At 43.3% G+C, this 18719-nt stretch overlaps 1 long non-coding RNA gene across 1 annotated transcript in view; it reads right to left on the bottom strand.

The window, feature by feature from the left end:
- Nucleotides 1–611: 611 nt before the first annotated feature.
- The window catches only part of LOC144813379 (uncharacterized), a 104094-nt gene continuing 85986 nt past the window's right edge, over nt 612–18719 (bottom strand). Inside the window, exons 2-3 of the long non-coding RNA XR_013606916.1 lie at nt 6323–6433; nt 612–722 (exon numbers count right to left, since the gene is read on the bottom strand). This is a non-coding gene — a long non-coding RNA (uncharacterized LOC144813379). The remainder of the gene's footprint in view (nt 723–6322; nt 6434–18719) is intronic.

Below are 18719 nucleotides of genomic sequence, written 5' to 3'. Positions count from 1 at the left end.
GGAAGTGGAAGACAAAACAAGAGAGACTGGCTTCAAACACTGGCTCTGTCTCTGGATGTGGACTGGATATTCCACTGAAAGGCAAAACAATAATTAATCTCCCTACGTAACAATTTTATTTAAAAAAACTAATCTCTTCTCCTATTGCCTTACCAGTGTTTATGAGAAGCTAGCTACTCTCCAAGTAGTTTTGTCTGTAGTGTGTTGTAAATCTGATTAAAAGGAAGAACCAACTGGTGCCTTGTTAATCTCCTTCAGGTCTTTTCTTATGCGCCAGTGAATATTCTCCTCGTAATACAGTTTTTTCTATTTCACTTAGTAGCTGCAGTTCATTACATAACATTCATTTTCTCTCAAGTCTTGAGCTTTAATCACTTCTTGAAAATACAGCTATGGAGCTCTGAACTTAAATCTGAAAATTGTCTATAGAAAACTCGAAGTGTTGGCAACTGTTTACAAGTCTTTTCAAAATCCTTGAATTCCACGAAGATGGAAAGAAAGTCTCTTAAAGGCTCGAAGCTTCAAAATGGCTCCAACGCTATAATACTTGAGAACCAGGAAGCCTCTTAGTCATTGCCAGAGACTCAATTAAACAAATTAAACACGCTTACTTGTTGAATCTTTTGAGGTCTTCTCTTGACTGAAGACGCTCCTGGAATACCTGTTCCCTCAATACTCAAATGACTTTCTCAAACTGCTTCGGGAACCTCTTGAAGGAAGAGCTGAGGAGAAAAGGCCTCATTAGAACTTACTCTTCGCGCGATTAACAATCGTCATACTTATACTTTCCTTCAGGAAGAAGAATGAAGGCTGAAAACTCTTATTAATTCCACAAACTCAAGAATATGACAGCGAGCGTTTACAGGAAGCTCCTGTCACAACAATTCCGTCGGTTGAAGTGCGCAGAGCATAGGTCGCGCATGCGCATTACTCACGCTTCCCAGCTCAGTGAAAACAACTAGACTGCTGCCCACCACTAGAAGTGGGAATAATTTGATGGTTCCTCAACATGGCGGAGCGCTGAAATTCCAACAGCACCCGCCGCAAGGAGGATCTCCAACATGGACTTCTTCCCCTAAGCTGCCTTTTAGTGCGATGAGAGTGGGTCCTGACAGTACCTCCCACCAAGAAGGTTCTCTCCTGCCGGGGTTTCATTGGATTGGCCTTGTGGAATTCTCAAAGTAGTCTTGGGGCATGTATGTTCACACAAGGCTCCCACGATCGCTCTTCAGGACCAAAGTTCTTCCAATCAATCAGATAATACAGTGTGCCTCTTTTAACCTTAGAATCTAAAATTTTGTGTACCTCAAACTCTTCTTTTGAATCTACTTGAATTGGTTTTGGTGCCAAACGCACTCTCAAATTAGGTGGACTCTTTTTAAGTAAAGAAACATGGAAAGTTGGATGGACCTTTAGGTAGGAAGGTAAGTGAATTCTGACTGTCACTGGACTTAACATTTACTCTACTTTAATTGGACCTAGAAATCGAGGTTGGAATTTTCGATTTATCTTTAACTTCAGATTCTTTGTAGATAGCCAAACCCTATCTCCAGGATTGAAAACTGGATCTGGCCTTCTCTTTGTGTCTGCATGTCTTTTATAAGATTCTTTTGCCTTCACCAAATTCTCCTTTACTTGAACTAGAGATTTCTGTATCTCTGAAACTACTTTTTCAACTGCAGGAACGGGACTTTCCTCTTTTTCCACAATTAAGGAGGGATGCCTGCCATAGTTTACATAGAAAGGTGAATAACCAGTGGAGGAATGGACCGTATTGTTATAGGCAAACTCTGCTGCCCACACCAATTCTGACCACCCCATTCCCTGATCCAAAAGGTAAAGTCGGAGATATTGCTCAAGCTCTTGATTCACTCTCTCCGTCTGACCATCTGTTTCTGGATGATAGCTGGTGGAGAATCGGGTGTCTATTCCTAACTTCTGAGTAAAGGCTTTCCAAAAGTGTGAAACAAACTGTGTCCCCCTATCTGAAACCAACACCTTGGGAATTCCATGTAAGCGCACAATGTGTTAGGAAAAAAGTTGAGCTAAGGATGGAGCATTTGGGACCTTTTTCAATGGAATAAAATGTGCCATCTTGGAAAAAACATCCACCAACACCAAAATGGTGGTGAACCCTTGACTAGGAGGTAATTCCACTATCAGATCCATAGGCACAGTATGCCAAGGATAGGGTGGGGTTGGTAGTGGCCTTAACTTTCCTTGAGGAGGTCTCCTATCAGGCTTTCCTTTAAGGCACCTTTCACACGTAGTCACAAATTGTCGTATCTGCGGTTTCATGTCTGGCCACCAAAAATTTCTCTCCACCAAATCCATAGTTTTATGGATTCCTTTATGCCCTGCAAGCAAATTGTCATGACACAATTCCAAAGCCTTCTCTTTAAGCTCTTGAGTGGGCAAAAACAAACAATTGTTCCGATATGGAAGACCATTTTTGATTTCACGACCTTTAGCTTCTTGAGACCAATTCTTCATTTCTTGAGAGGTCATGGCCTTTTGCAGTTTGTTTGCAATTTCTGAAGTGTGGGTGACCAAGATGATCTTTTCCTTAGGAATGATGTTCTGCAATTCTCTATCACATTCTGAAGAAGCTGAATCAATTCTGGACAGAGTGTCTGCTTTGGCGTTGCTTTTCCCAGGACGAAAAGTGATCACAAAATCAAAATCAGCAAAAAATAATGACCATCGTAACTGTCTGGCAGTTAGGGTACCCGCTGATTTGAGAAACTGCAAATTCCGATGATCAGTAAAGACTGTAACCTTGTGCCTAGCTCCCATTAAATAATGACGCCACTCTACAAAGGCACTCTTTACTGCCAGCAATTCTTTGTCTGCAATTGAATAATTGCACTCTGGAGGACTCAGTTTCCTAGAATAGAATGAAGTTGGATGTCTCTGTGATAAGATCCCTCCAATAGCCACATCTGAGGCATCCGCCTCAACATAAAAAGGGTCATCAGTTCGTGGATGTAACAAAATAGGAGCTTGAGTGATAGAATCTTTGAGAAATTGGAAGGCGTTTTCCGCATCTACTCCCCAAACAAATTTTACTCCTTTCTTTAACAGTCGAGTTATTGGAGCTACTTTCTGGGAGAATTCTGAGATAAATCTCCGATAACAATTTGAAAACCCCAAGAAGCTCTGAACCTCCTTGACTGACCTTGGGGAGGGCCATTCTTGTACTGCCTTGACCTTGGTAGAGTCCATACCCACTCCGTCTGGGGACAACACAAAACCTAGAAATTCCACTCGGGTGACATGGAAAGCACATTTCTCCAACTTGACGTAGAGATGATTCTCCAACAACTTGGACAAAATTGCTGTTACATGAGGGATATGCTCCTCCTTACTGTTGGAAAAAATCAAAATGTTGTCAATGTAAACGACTGCGATTCGATCCAAAAATTCACTCAAGACATCATTTACAAAATGTTGGAAGGCGGCAGGAGCGTTACAAAGACCATAAGGCATCACCTGATATTCGAATAAACCATAACGGGTCCTAAACGCTGTTTTCCACTCATCCCCAGAGGCCACTCGAATTAAATGGTATGCTCCTCAGAGGTCCAGCTTGGTATAGACCTTGGCATCTTTCACTTGATCTAATAGGACTGAAATCAATGGAAGAGGATATCGATTCTTAACAGTCACCTGATTCAAGGCCCTATAATCGATGCAAGCGCGAAGGTCTCCATCTCATTTTGGAATGAAAAATAGAGGGAATAATACAGGAGATTGAGAGAGGCGAATAAATCCATTAGCCAGATGTTTATCAAGATACTCCTTCAAAAATCGATTTTCAGTTTCTGTGAGCGCATAAATTCTACTGCAAGGTAAAGTTGCTCCCGGCTCAATCTCAATCTTGCAGTCATAAGGGCGATGAGGTGGTAGTTTTTCTGCTCCTGTCTTATCAAAAACTGCTGCAAGATTTTGATATTCCACTGGAATTTCTTTTGTTTCCAATGCACAAATCTGAACAGGGTGATAAGAAGCTAGATTCTTGACCTGCGAATCTTCTTCCTTTAGCACTTGAACACAAAAACAATTTTCTCTGCAAAAGGAGGAATCCATTTCAATTGTTCTTCTGCTCCAATCTATTCTCGGATTGTGTTCCGTCAACCAGGGGACCCCAAGAATCAACTGGAACTGTGGGGCATCTATTAAATTAAAGGTTATCAACTCAGAGTGTCCCTTTAATCCAGTTAATTGGACCCTTTCAGTTTCGTGAGTGATCGGACCTGAAGACAAATTGGTGCCATCGACAGCACGAACCGCCTCAAAAATTTGTTTCTTTACAAATCGGATTCCATTCTGCTGTGCATACTTGATGTCGCAAACATTTCCGGTAGCTCCAGAATCAATCATAACAGACACTTCTTTTATTTCTATGTCTCGAAATTTAACTACAAACATAGCAGTTAAATGGGGAGCTGAAGACTGTAAAGTATTCATTATATGTTGTTGTACTTGAGTTGTCTTAGATAATGCTTCCACCCACGCAACCCTATCTACGGGCGAAGCTGATCTTTTACTGGCAGAGAGGTTTTTGGTCTTTTTGGACACTCCTTCACAAAATGCCCAGACAACCCACAATATAAACACAACGGAGAGTTCCTCCGTCTCTCTTTTTCTTCTTTGGTTAAAGGCCCTCTGACCGAACCAAATTGCATCGGTTCTTCAGTAGACGTACCTTCGAATCTCTTTTGGGATTCACTTTTCACTCGATCAAAACGTGGCGGTGGAGGACGAAATTCTCTTTTTCTTTCATGTCGACGTTCACTCAATCGATGGTCCAATTGCAAAACCAAGTCTATGAGCTCTGAGATTTCAGTGGGCCTTTGAGGAATTTGAGCTAAGGCATCCTTAAGGTCATCCCGAAGGCCTCTGTAGAAGATTGCTGATCTTTTATCCTCAGGCCAGTTTGTCTCTACAACCAACTTGTTGAAACTTGCTAAATAACCAACCAAATCTCGATTCCCTTGCTTGAGATCCAGCAATTCATTATCCGTGGCCTGCGAGGCTGATCGACGATCAAATATTTGTGTAAATTCCACCTTGAAGTTCGCATAATTGGACAAGAGAGGATCGTTCTTAGTGACCAACGACATGGACCATGCAGCCACATCCCCCGTCAGATACGACAATATGAAGGCTACTTTAGCTTGATCTTCTGTGAAGATCACTGGTCGACACAAAAAGTGTAATGAACACTGCGTCAAAAAAATGTGTGCCTTCATTGGGTCCCCCCCATATCTCTCTGGAGAGGCTAATGGAATGATAGGAGAACTAGAATGAATCACCTGCATGGAGATGCCTGACCAAGAGGGATACTGGGATGACGAAGCATTACCTCGAAATACTGACCCCCCGGCCACTAAATCATCTAACCTTTGCCGGGTTTGAATGGACTCCTGACTTGATCTTCTCAACGCCTTATTTTCTTCGAAAGTATTATTTAACTGATCCTGCATACTATTTAACACATTTGTCAGAGCCTTCAAGTCTAGACCTTCCGCCATTCTGCTCAGGAGGGGACCTAAATCCTCAATTAAGAGGCAGGCACTTCAATCTGTCAGAAAAGGATACACTGGTGCGGCCCCCTCAGGAACAGAAGCTCTTACCCCAAATCCCTCTAGCCAAAACCAGGAACAACCTTGAATATGCTGTCCCTGGAATTAACCTTGGGGGAAAGGGGAAGTGGAAGACAAAACAAGAGAGACTGGCTTCAAACACTGGCTCCGTCTCTGGATATGGACTGGATATTCCACTGAAAGGCAAAACAATAAATAATCTCCCTACTTAACAATTTTATTTAAAAAAACGAATCTCTTCTCCTATTGTCCTACCAGTGTTTATGAGAAGCTAGCTACTCTCCAACTAGTTTTGTCTGTAGTGTGTTGTAAATCTGATTAAAAGGAAGAACCAACTGGTGCCTTGTTAATCTCCTTCAGGTCTTTTCTTATGCGCCAGTGAATATTCTCCTCGTAATACAGTTTTTTCTATTTCACTTAGTAGTTGCAGTTCATAACATAACATTCATTTTCTCTCAAGTCTTGAGCTTTAATCACTTCTTGAAAATACAGCTATGGAGCTCTGAACTTAACTCTGAAAATTGTCTGTAGAAAACTCGAAGTGTTGGCAACTGTTTACAAGTCTTTTCAAAATCCTTGAATTCCACGAAGATGGAAAGAAAGTCTCTTAAAGGCTCAAAGCTTCAAAATGGCTCCAACGCTATAATGCTTGAGAACCAGGAATCCTCTTAGTCATTGCCAGAGACTCAATTAAACAAATTAAACACGCTTACTTGTTGAATCTTTTGAGGTCTTCTCTTGACTGAAGACGCTCCTGGAATACCTGTTCCCTCAATACTCAAATGACTTTCTCGAACTGCTTCGGGAACCTCTTGAAGGAAGAGCTGAGGAGAAAAAGCCTCATTAGAACTTACTCTTCGCGCGATTAACAAACGTCATACTTATACTTTCCTTCAGGAAGAAGAATGAAGGCTGAAAACTCTTATTAATTCCACAAACTCAAGAATATGACAGCGAGCGTTTACAGGAAGCTCCTGTCACAACAATTCCGTCGGTTGAAGTGCGCAGAGCATAGGTCGCGCATGCGCATTACTCACGCTTCCCAGCTCAGTGAAAACAACTAGACTGCTGCCCACCACTAGAAGTGGGAATAATTTGATGGTTACTCAACATGGCGGAGCGCTGCAATTCCAACAGCACCCGCCGGAAGGAGGATCCACAACATGGACTTCTTCCCCTAAGCTGCCTTTTAGTGCGATGAGAGTGGGTCCTGACAGTGTATGACTGTCTGAATGGATGATTTAGTAGGTGACTGATTGACTGTATAGGTGAGTGATTAAACGTGTCTTATTGAATGCATGGGTTAGTGACTAAACTCTGTGAATACCTGTCTCAGGCTGTCTGTTGGTGTGTGAGCGGCTGCATGGGATGGTGAATAGCTACATGAGTGTCTATATGGGTTATTGATTGGTTGTCAGATTATCTGTATGGGTGCCCGAGTGTCTGTGTGGGTGGGTGGGTGTGTGTGACTCACTTCATGGATGTGTGAGTGGGTGATTCACTGGGTGTAGGGGTTCAAGAGTGCATCTGTGAGGGGCTGTATGGGTGGGTGAGTGTGTGTATGGCTGTGTTGGTGAGTGAATGGATGTCTCAGTGGTACATGTGTGAGTAACTACATATGTAAAAGGCAGTATATATGAGTGTTAGAGTATATAAATGACTATATGTGAGAGTGAGTGATTGTGAGAGTGACTGTGTGGATGAGTGTACTTGTGTCAGTGGTTGTGTAAGAGAGTATGTATGTGTCAGTATCTGTGTGAATAATAGAGGTGGAGTGTGTAAATAACTGTATAGGTGAGTACATGGGAGTGTGATTGATTCCTTGCATGACTGACTGGCTGTGTAAGTAGCTCTATGGGTGAGTGGTGGTGTGTCAGTATCTGTTTAGGAGTATTAGTGCATACGATAGTGGCTTTATTGTTGAGTGACTGCTTGTATAAGTGACTGTATGGGTAAGTGAGTGGATGTGTGTGTAGACCTAGAAATCAGTGAGTGGGTATGTAGTAATTAGTATTGGTGTATCTATGGTTTTGAGAATGGTAGTCTGTATTTTAGAGTGGGTGTATCAAAGGTTATATTAGGGTGTGAGGAGGTGCATCAGATTATCACATGGATGGTGTTCTCAGTGATGTCATTGATGATGTCATTTGAGGAGTGCAGAAAGAAAAGAGGGGTAAAGAAAGAGGCACACGGGGTGCAGAAAGAAGCAATATAGATACAGAAAGATGCAATATATGTGAAGAAAGAAGCAACAGACATGCAGAAAGGGGAAGAGGTGTGGGGAAAGAGGCAAGAGGGGTATAGAAAGAAGCAAGAGAGGTGCAGAAAGAGGCAAGATGTGTGCACAAAGAAGCAAGTGAGGTGTAGAAAGAGTCAACAGAGGTGCAGAAAGAGGCAAAAGAGGTGCAAACAGTAGAAAAGATTTGCAGAAAGAGGCAAGAGAAGTGCAGAAAAAGAAAGAAAGGTACAGAAAGAAGCAATAAAAATGCAGAAAGTGGCAAGAGTGGCTTGCACACCATTAGTACCAATTTAACACCCACTTTTAGGAATAAGTAACAGGTGACCATTCTAGGTTTACATAGGACCTTCCACCATGCTGTAACACTTGTCGCTGCATTTTTGGTAACGTTAACCCGTTTGAGCTAGACACGGGGGCTTTTTTTGTTCAAATCTGCAGATTAGGGTGCAGATGATGAATTATGTGGCTAATGCAGAAAATGTATAATTGTGCAAAAGTTGGTGCAGCCAAACAGTCACATAATTCCAGTGGCCCTGCTCATACCTCTGACTCGGTCCACAAGTGCTACTCGGTGATTCCATCTTTTTTTGTCTCACTGAGTTCATAGTTGAGCTTCTATGGAAACGGAGAATACTAAACCTGAGGTTACCACTCCACAACACAGACTACCATACCACATAATTACTCTCATAACACAAAATCCCACTCTACACAATTCCTATAGACTAAATACCACATACTTTCTATCCACATAGTTGAACTGCACAACATACCACATAATTCCACAACACACAACGTACATCCACACCCCTCAAAAAACATTAGTAAAAAAAGTTTACATTTACAACGCCGATAGCTCTAATTCTTGCAAATGCGAAACCTATTACATTGCAAACACTTCTTTAACAAGGAGTCGCGTTTACTGAGTGGTGGAGAAAGAATGCTGGGCCTCCGACCAGCGCTCAGGAATTCCACTGCATAGGACTTACAGGAGGTACCAGGAGGGCTTCTTGGCCCCTGAAGTCCTTCAGCAGTAAAGTGGACTTCATCCCCCAACCAATACTGCGCCAGGAGGTGCGTTTCCAGAGTGGTGGGGAATAGGGGGGCTGGCCTCCGAAGACCTCTTAGCAATCCCACTGTGTGTAACTTAGTGGGGGTAACAGGAGGGTTAGTTGGCCCCAAGGACAACCTTGGGAGCCAACTACCCCTCCTATTACCTCCAATAAGTCCCACACAGCAGCATTGCTAAATTCTCATAGCAGGCCACGCCCCCTTTCCCCACCACTCTGCAAATGTGCTCAATGGTGCGCTCTTGGATGGGGATTAAAGTCCACTTCGCTGCTGGGGGTCCTTAGGGGCCAACTAGCCTACCTGATACCTCCGGTATGCCCCAGATACTGGGATTGCTGTTAGGTGGACACAGGCCACACCACCTTTGTCCACCACTCTGCAAATGCACCTCCTGATGCGCTCTTGGTTGGGGGATGAAGTCCCTTGCCTCCTGAGGCTTCCTGGGTGCCAACTAGCCCACCAGGTACCCCCAGTAAGCCCCACACAGTTGGATTGCTTAGAGTGGTCTGAGGCACGCCCCCTTTTAACACCACTCTGCAAACGCACCTCCGGGTGCACTGCTACTCGGGGGAAGAAGTACACTTGTGTCCTGAGGTCCTCAGGACACAAGAGAACAACATCGCCCCACCAGCAGTAGGGATTACTGGAGGTACCTGGTGGTCTAGTTGGCACCTAAGGACCCTTAGGATTGAAGGGGACTTAATCCCCTAATTCAGTAATAGCCAGGAGGTGTGTTTGCACAGTGGTGAAGGGAGGGGGCGTGTCCTCTGGCGAGATGCCAGCTTTTCTTTTATTTAAATATTTTTAGAAGGGGGCTGTGTGCCCCCTCCTTCTTTGAGTATTTGTGCGGCCCTGTGAACCCCATCTCACAGGGCCTGACCTTTTTTTTATTAAAAAAAAAACAGGAAGGGGCCCCCCTTCCCTGGCGGCCCCAGGTACCCCATCACCCAGGGCCTGGCCTCATTTTATATATTTTTACCGGGAGGGGAGGGCACGTGGCCCCCTTCCCCTGGGCCACTTCTGGCCCCAGGGACTCCATCCCCCACGGCCTGACCTACCTGTTTTTTTTTAGGAGGGGGGCTGTGTGCTCCCTTCCTGAGGCCAATTATGGCCCGGGACCCCATTACCCAGGGCTGACCCTCAAGTCGGGGACCCTTGGGGGAGCCTGAATGCCTCCATGGGCCCTGCCGGCTCCCACCTCCTGCGGGAAGCATTATTGCTTTTGGGCAAGGGGAGCTGCTAACATGCAGCTCCCTTCACCCAAAATCAATTCTGCTTTGCTTCTTGGTAGCGAGAGCAGGTTTCCTGCTCTCGCTTCCAAGAATCAAAGCAGTGTTTGCTATGGCAGGGCGGGAGCTGTGCTCCCACTCTGCCACAGCGAACAGATATGTCCTGGGGGTGGGCACCCCAGGACATTGAAGGAGCCAGCCGTTTGGGGTGGTGGTCCCCAGGCCCAACGAGGGCTCCAGGAGGGGGGCTGCACAGCAAGTTCAAAGCCCCAGGGAGGTGGTGGTCTCAGGGATCGGGGGTCCGCTAGGGACCCCCGTATTTACATATTCAATGTCCCAGGGAGGTGGTGGTCCCTGGGCAGTGTGGGGGGGCTTGAGCACCCCCCCACACTTTAGTTTTGGAAGGAGCCCTGGGGATGTGGCAACCCCTTCCTCTCTGTCCTTGCCCCAGCCTGTCTGGGGTCACCAAAGACCCAGAATCAGGCTGCAGGCATCAAATGGTTAGGACCAGAAAATGCCAGCATTCTCAAAGTAAGGAACACGATGGGGAATGATCCAATTAAGGAGTCTGGGTGGGGGCATCAGTAACTAACAACAACAGATAACCTTTAGCAACAGCAAGAATGTTCTCAGGCCTTGTCACCACTCCGTGCCCATGAGCCATAAACTACTCTTCCTTATTCCAGACACACTTAGTGGTGTCCTGTTCACATGTTCACCATCTCCCCAACATACAATAATTTCGCTTTTGTGACTTTAGATACTCTCCCACAAATTCATATTTTGGAGCATTTTTTCAAATGACAATAAAAATGAAAAATAGATTGAATTTAGAAATCATAAATAATTGACACTGCAATAACATTACCCAAGAACAAACATATTATCAAAAAACGGATGTATGATGTTACAACGCATACTTTTACAACGCATACCGTTACAACGCATTTTTTACAACGCAAAAACTTTTACAACGCATACCATTACAACGCATGTTTTTACAACGCAAGTACTTTTACAACGCATGCCATTACAATGTAAGTATTGGTAAGTATTTATTATATTTTTTTAAAATTAATTGTAATTAATATAATTTAATTTAATTTAATTTATTTAATTTAATTAGATTGAATTTAGAAATCATAAATAATTGACACTGCAATAACATTACCCAAGAACAAACATATTATCAAAAAACGGATGTATGATGTTACAACGCATACTTTTACAACGCATACCGTTACAACGCATTTTTTACAACGCAAAAACTTTTACAACGCATACCATTACAACGCATGTTTTTACAACGCAAGTACTTTTACAACGCATGCCATTACAATGTAAGTATTGGTAAGTATTTATTATATTTTTTTAAAATTAATTGTAATTAATATAATTTAATTTAATTTAATTTATTTAATTTAATTTTTTTACCCTGTACCCCTGTATCCCCAAAACCCAAAATAACCCAGAAACCTAAAAATACCCCTGTACCCCAAAAACCCAAAACTGTCCCTGAACCCAAAAAATACCCCTGTATCCCATAAACCCAAAACTGTCCCTGAACCCTAAAAATACCCCTGTACCCAAAAACTGAAAACTAACCCTGAACCCTAAAAATACCCCTGTACCCAAAAACTGAAAACTGACCCTGAACCCTAAAAATACCCATTTACCCAAAAACTGAAAACTGACCCTGAACCCTAAAAATACCCATTTACCCAAAAATTGAAAACTGACCCTGAACCCTAAAAATACCCCTTTACCCAAAAACTGAAAACTGACCCTGAACCCTAAAAATACCCCTTTACCCAAAAACTGAAAACTGACCCTAAACCCTAAAAATACCCCTTTACCCAAAAACTGAAAACTGACCCTAAACCCTAAAAATACCCCTTTACCCAAAAACTGAAAACTGACCCTGAACCCTAAAAATACCCCTTTACCCAAAAACTGAAAACTGACCCTAAACCCTAAAAATACCCCTTTACCCAAAAACTGAAAACTGACCCTAAACCCTAAAAATACCCCTTTACCCAAAAACTGAAAACTGACCCTGAACCCTAAAAATACCCCTTTACCCAAAAACTGAAAACTGACCCTAAACCCTAAAAATACCCCTTTACCCAAAAGCTGAAAACGTAAAAAAAAAACAAACATATAAAATATTAAATACTTACCAATACTTACATTGTAATGGCATGCGTTGTAAAAGTACTTGCGTTGTAAAAACATGCGTTGTAATGGTATGCGTTGTAAAAGTTTTTGCGTTGTAAAAAATGCGTTGTAATGGTAGTGCGTTGTAAAAGTTGCGTTGTAAATGTTGTTTCCCTCAAAAAACAATTACATAAATAACTGTGTAACAAAAAACACCTATATAGACACAGTCACTTTTTTCATATATTTATGCTTTTAACATGAAACATCCACTGGGCCGAGGGAGGTTGGAATGTTAATTTGTGCCTTTTGGTGCTATTTCCGTTAAAGTATTTTAGAAATCATATCTCCGTTTGTACTGATTGGCTATTTGTCATTATAGTTTTGTTTTAATTATTAAAATGTATGCTATTTTTCTAATTTGGTGTGGGATTCTTTTGTGGTGTGTTTTCATGTTGTTACTGTCTGAAGTGTTGCACAAATACTTTACACATTACATCTAAGTTAGGTCTGACTTCTCTGTGCCAAGCTTCCAATGGGTTGAGCACAGATTAATTTAGGATTGCTTGTGCCTTCACCCTCAGAAGAAGTTTGGTTACTGCCTGGGAAAGGTTTCACCCCCTCAACTAGTAACTCAGATAATCATGTTCCTCTTTGCCGGTGTGCCTCTGTTCTTCTGTCTGTCTCTGTCCCTTCCTGCATCTCTATTTATGTCCCTCTGTGTCTCTGCCACTCTCTGTCCCTCATACCATCTTTCTGCTCCTCTCGGTTCCTCGTCTCAGACTATGTCCATCCCTGTCTCTTTCCATCTCCCTGTCACTCTGTTCCCCTCTCTCTCTGTCCCTCCATCTTTGTGTTCCTACCTCTGACCCTTTCAGTGCCGCCTTAAGTCCCTCTCATTGTCTGAGTTCTTTTTTGTACCTCTGTCCCTCTATCGGTCTCCGTACCACTCTTTTTGTCCTGCTTCCTGATATTCTTTGTCTCTTTCTCTGCTTCTCTCTCTCACTCTCTCGATCTGTGCGCCTACCTATCTCTCCCTGTTCATGTATGTATCAAATCTCTGTTAGTGTCGGTCCCTCTCTGTCCCTCGACTTCATTCCTGTGCCTCTGTTCTTCAATCTGTCTCAGTTTCTCTTTCTTTCCTTCTGTGTCTCTTTACTTCTCTTGCGCTTTCTGCACTCTCGCTCTCTAAATAGAAACCTGTCCCACAAACTCCTGGACACAAATACATTTTTTCGAGCAATTTGTGCCAGCATATTCGGAGGCAAATGTGTGTTCTGGGCACCACTTCTACTGGGACAGAAGTACATTGTGGCACAGACTGACACCGCATCTGAGGCGACAGCATTCTTAGCCCAAAAAGAACAGGGGCCGAGAAGAGGCACTGAGTCATGGAGTGAGCCAGCTTGTGAAGTCAAGCGGTTCCCCACTGAGTCAAAGTGAATCTAAAATGTGCTTTGAAAAACATTCGTCAGCTCTATTTTTACCAGAAACTGTAGGTTGTGCAAGCATTTCCGCTGTGGAGTTCAAAACTGAATCCAGCACTTTAATTTATGGCTCTTATGGAATATTTATGGAATGACGATATGGTATTATAAAAAGCATAATGTATATATAGTTCGATTCATAATACACATTGAAGATGCATTTTTTTTAAGTGATCAATATTCCCATGACAAATACGTGGGTGAATTTTTCTTGGCTGCAGGTTCCAAATTGCAATTGAGACCTGTAGTTGGTGGGAGGACTGGAAAGAGAGCACTAATTTTGCACATCCATTTCTGCCCGACCCTCGGCGAACAACAAGGCACTGCGGTCAGGCATTGGCTTCCATGAGCCACGTCAGCATGATGATGGGGGCTGGATGATGTCAGCAGGCTTGAGTCCTCATACTCGCATCATGGTGTCAGAATTTACATTACAAGTCTTTACATGTCATTGGTGCAAATTTACATTCCAACTCTACATCATGAGTGCAGAGGTAAACCTGTACTACACTCATTTGTCTAACAAGTGGTGGAGCAGGGGGCTGCAGTGCTGAAGGAGGTACTTTCTGTCCTCTGGCTGCACTGCACCTTCTACAGCTGTCACAAAGTAGCGTAGGGAAAGAGAAGCGTGAGTTTAGCGCATCTCTCTATGCACTTGCCATATCCCTTTGTAAGCTTTTAAGCAGAAACGTGTACAAGCAGGTTGAATTGTGAATAAAGACAAGTTTGTGCATTTGCAGCACATTTTTTCCACGTGACAACTGAATGTGCGATTGTGTAAAAAGGCTAGCTGTTCCCTATTTGCACACCTCTAGGAGGGGGTCTTTTTTTTTTATTGAATCAGTGGTATTCATGCGGAAATTACAACGGGTACAGGCATCTAGTGCTCTACTCTTACATGTCGATTATATGTACCTCCTATTCTATGTATGTGGTTGTAAAAGGTCCACAGGAGATTAGAGTTGGAAACATTTAGAGGAAGCTGATAAAAGCACACCACTTTGGTCTCTGACAAATTTCACTAGCTGTGGACTGTTGAACCTGGCCCTCTCTGTAGGTCAACCCCCGTATGTTTGACCTCCCCCCACCTGTTTTCAGAACCCTTTTTGTTGGCGTTTAGGACTCTGTGTATTCTACCACTGCTAACCTGTGCTAAGGTGCTTGGGCTTTAAACATGGCAAAATTGGCTTGCTCCCAGTTGACATATTTAATTTACTTGTATGCCCCTAGTAAAGTTGTAGACCATATACTCAGTGCTGGTAAACTAAATGCTTCTAGTGTGTCTGCAGCACTCATTGTGCCACCCACATAAGCAGCCCTTTAAAACATATCTCAGGTCTGCTATTGTAGCCTTTGAGTACAGTTTCGAACTTTCATTTCGACCTGGGAAGATAAACCCTTAACCTGGCCTAAACCTTCCTATATGTCACCCCTAGAGTAGGCCCTAAACAGCCCGTAGGACAGGATGCATTGTATTTAAAAAGTTGGACATGTACTTCTACATTTTACATGTCCTGGTAGTGAAAAACTCTCTAATTCGTTTTTCACTATTTCAAGGCCTACCTCTCCCATAGGATAACATTGGGTATTCCTATTAAATTTAAAAGTTGATAACTTTTGTGTGAGAGCAGGTACGAATATCATCTTTGGTGTCTGAGGAATTGTAATTTAAAAACATTTTCAATGGCAAAGTCGGATTCTAAGTCACAAATCTAAAAATAGCACTTTTAGAAAGTTGGCATTTTCTTGTCCTACGTATCAGGTTTATACAGACTGTTCCTTGGTCACATGACTAGGTGTAGTTGGCCTTTGTGTATTGTTCCCAGACAGTATTACAAAGGAAGGCCTGAGTGTTGGCAGAATGGGCCAACTCTGTCTTTATAGAAGATCACTTGCACTTCAAAGGCACTGGCTCTTCTTGCACTCAAAGAATTTCACTCTATTGTGCCCCTAGACAGACTGGAACTAGGGCAGGAAGGCAGGAATTCTCCAGATACCTCTAAAAGGGAAAACTCCAGAAGCTTCTCCCACTTTTAAGTGAGCACCAGATATAAATATTGGATCCTCAGACCCACAGTGGAGAAGTGTGGCTCAATGGTTAGAGCGGCAGACCCTGATGCAGAGGTCTAGCCCGGGAGCAGGGTTCAATTCCCCGCCTTGGCGGGTCTTGGGCTAAAAAATTCCACGGACCTGATAATTCTCGCCTCGGTGCCTATTCCAATCATGGAGTCCCACTCTGCAACTCTGAGCAATAGCTTGCTTAATCTCCACAACGGCCCCCACAACGCTAAGGATGCCTGGCCTCCACCTTGGGGGTGCCCAGAAGTGGACACCTCACAGGGAAAGCCAGGATGAGTTCCACAGCGGTATTTGTACAAGCGCCTTGAGACCCTTGCAGGGGGAGTAGTGCGCTATACAAGTATCAATGTACATTACATTTACATTACATACAGAACTGCATTCAGTGGGAGCCATCATTCTGAGTAGGAGCGTTATTGATGAACATGCGATGTTTAAACTTATCCACATGCATCTGTATCAGTGGGAGTCATCCACATATGGGACCTCATTTCATAATGAGCATATCAAGCCTTCATGATTGATTCTGGAAGGAATTAACCACCCAAGGTACTTGGTACATATCTTTGGCAATGGGTATAGAAGGTCATAGCTGCCTTTCATCGACTTTAGGTTGTGTCGTACCCTGTCCTGATGAAGACCAACTTAGATTTATATAAGATACACACGTCATAACAGGGTCGAAATGTCAATGGTTCTACCTTCTGCCTGCATGTTAACGCTGTACTTCTTGAGCATTCCTAGATAGATGAAATTGAGCCTATGTATAAGAGACTATTAAACAGACAATTATTGGCAGACTAAGTAAAGAATCTGAATTGGTTCATGTTCTTTAGGTATATGTACCATCATTCTTCCTTTTTCTTGATGCACTGCCCAAGCATGTTATCACTTATCACTTATGGAGCACCTTATTGTCTGAATATATGGTTTATCCTAATTTTGTTAATCTAAAATATGTCATTAACGCAATCACTGTGTTGTGCAGGCCCACATGTTCTTATTGTATGAATTTACAACATCAGAATTTGCACAATTACTGATTCCAGTAATTGACACTGATTTACATCCAACTGAGCCACTTCTTGTTTATGTACCACATGATACCCAGGTTCTGAGAAATACAAGATTACCCCATTGATGCTTAATGTTAACTTTTAGAAAGTTGTAATGTTTGTGTCCTAACTATTGGGTGCTTACACCCTGTTGCTAGGTTGCATGACTAGGTGTGGTTAGCAGTTGACCTTTGTCTATTCCTCCCACACAGCCACACAATAGAGGACGTGGCCGTGGACAGGATGGGCCATCCTGGCTTGACGAGGGTGGACAGAGCTGCACCTTTCACTCTTGCACTTTAAAGACACTGCCTCAGCTCACTGACAAAGATCTTCACACTAGCCCATTATGAATGCCGACAGACTGAGACCAGAGCAAAGAGGTAGGAAATTCCAAACACCTCTGTGAGGGGAAAACTCCAGAAGCTTCTCCATTTCAAAGCTAGCACTAGGTATAAACGTGGGACCCTTAGACCCAATCTTTAGGTCATTTCCAGACCTGTGAAAAACTCAGAAGAAGGACTGCTCTGCTGCCCTGCTGCTGGAAGGACTGCCCTGTTGTCCAGCTTCAAGCAAGAAGGATTATCCTTGTTAGACCTGGCATCCTTGACTTTTTGCCTCTACCTCCTGTGTTTTTGATGATGTGCTGGATTTCGTTTTTGCTGGCTTAGATGCTTTGGGCACTTTGCCACTGCTGGTCAGTGTCAAAGTGCAGGTGCTCCCTCTGTAAATTGATATTGTGATTGGTTGTCCCTGATTGGCATATTTGTTTCACCAGTAGGTCCCTAGCCAATGGCACTAAGTATGCCAGGGCGGGTGAATCAAATGCTACTAGTGGGCTTGCAGCACTGATTGTGCCATCCACATGAGTAACCCTGAAAAGTTGTCTCAGGCCTCAGTCCCACTGCAGTGCCTGCACGCAGTTTGTTAACCTCCATTTCGACCTGGCCAGTGTACCCACTTGCCAGGCATTACACTTCCCTTTTCTTACACATAGCACACCCCCATGGCAGGCCCAAGGTATTCCCCTGGGCATGGTGCAGTGTAAGGGAAAGGTAGGACATATACTGGTGTGTGTAACATGTCCTGATAGTGAAATACTGCCAATTTCATTTTTCACTTTTGAAAGGCTATCTTGCCCATCGGACAGAATGGGGAATATTTTGTAACATTTCTACAAACATATCTTCCCATAGGAGTAAGATAGAAAATTGGAGTCTGGTATCTCTGAACTCAGAATTTAATAACACATCTTTTAATAAGGATGCTTTTTAAATTCTGTGTTTGAAAATAGCAGTTTTAGAAAGTAGCTATTTTCTTGTTCAACCTATCTGTGTGCATCTGCCTGTTTGTGGATTGATTGTCTGACTTTGGAGTGACAGGGGCTGGGATGGGTCCAGGAGTCTGGGCGAGTCAGCCCAAGGATGAATAGGCAGATCTGCATTTGGAGTGGTGGGAGGAGTAGCACCTGTACCTGACTAGGGCTGTGCCTGCCTTCCACAAAGGACTCGCTCCATCTCCTGCGGTGTGTCTGAAGGCCCTGCCCACACTGACAAAGAAAGAAGTGGTGCACTGGCAGAGTGCACCCAGAACTGGTTTGGACTGGGTACAGAACCCCTTACACAAAGACAACAAAGACATTTTGGGCTATAAATATTAGAGCTAAAACCCCTAAATTTTAGTCTACTTCGTGATCAAGTGGAACCTTTGCCAAAGAGGACAGCGGAAGAGACTGAAACGAAGTGCTGCCCTTGCTGTGTGTCTGGGGCTGGCCTGCAGTTTGCTGTTGCTAC

This window comes from Lissotriton helveticus, chromosome 1_1 (assembly GCF_964261635.1).
Source record: "Lissotriton helveticus chromosome 1_1, aLisHel1.1, whole genome shotgun sequence".
NCBI classification, from domain to species: domain Eukaryota; kingdom Metazoa; phylum Chordata; class Amphibia; order Caudata; family Salamandridae; genus Lissotriton; species Lissotriton helveticus.
The sequence above is the reverse complement of the archived record's forward strand: the minus strand, read 5'-3'. Positions and strand labels throughout refer to the sequence as shown.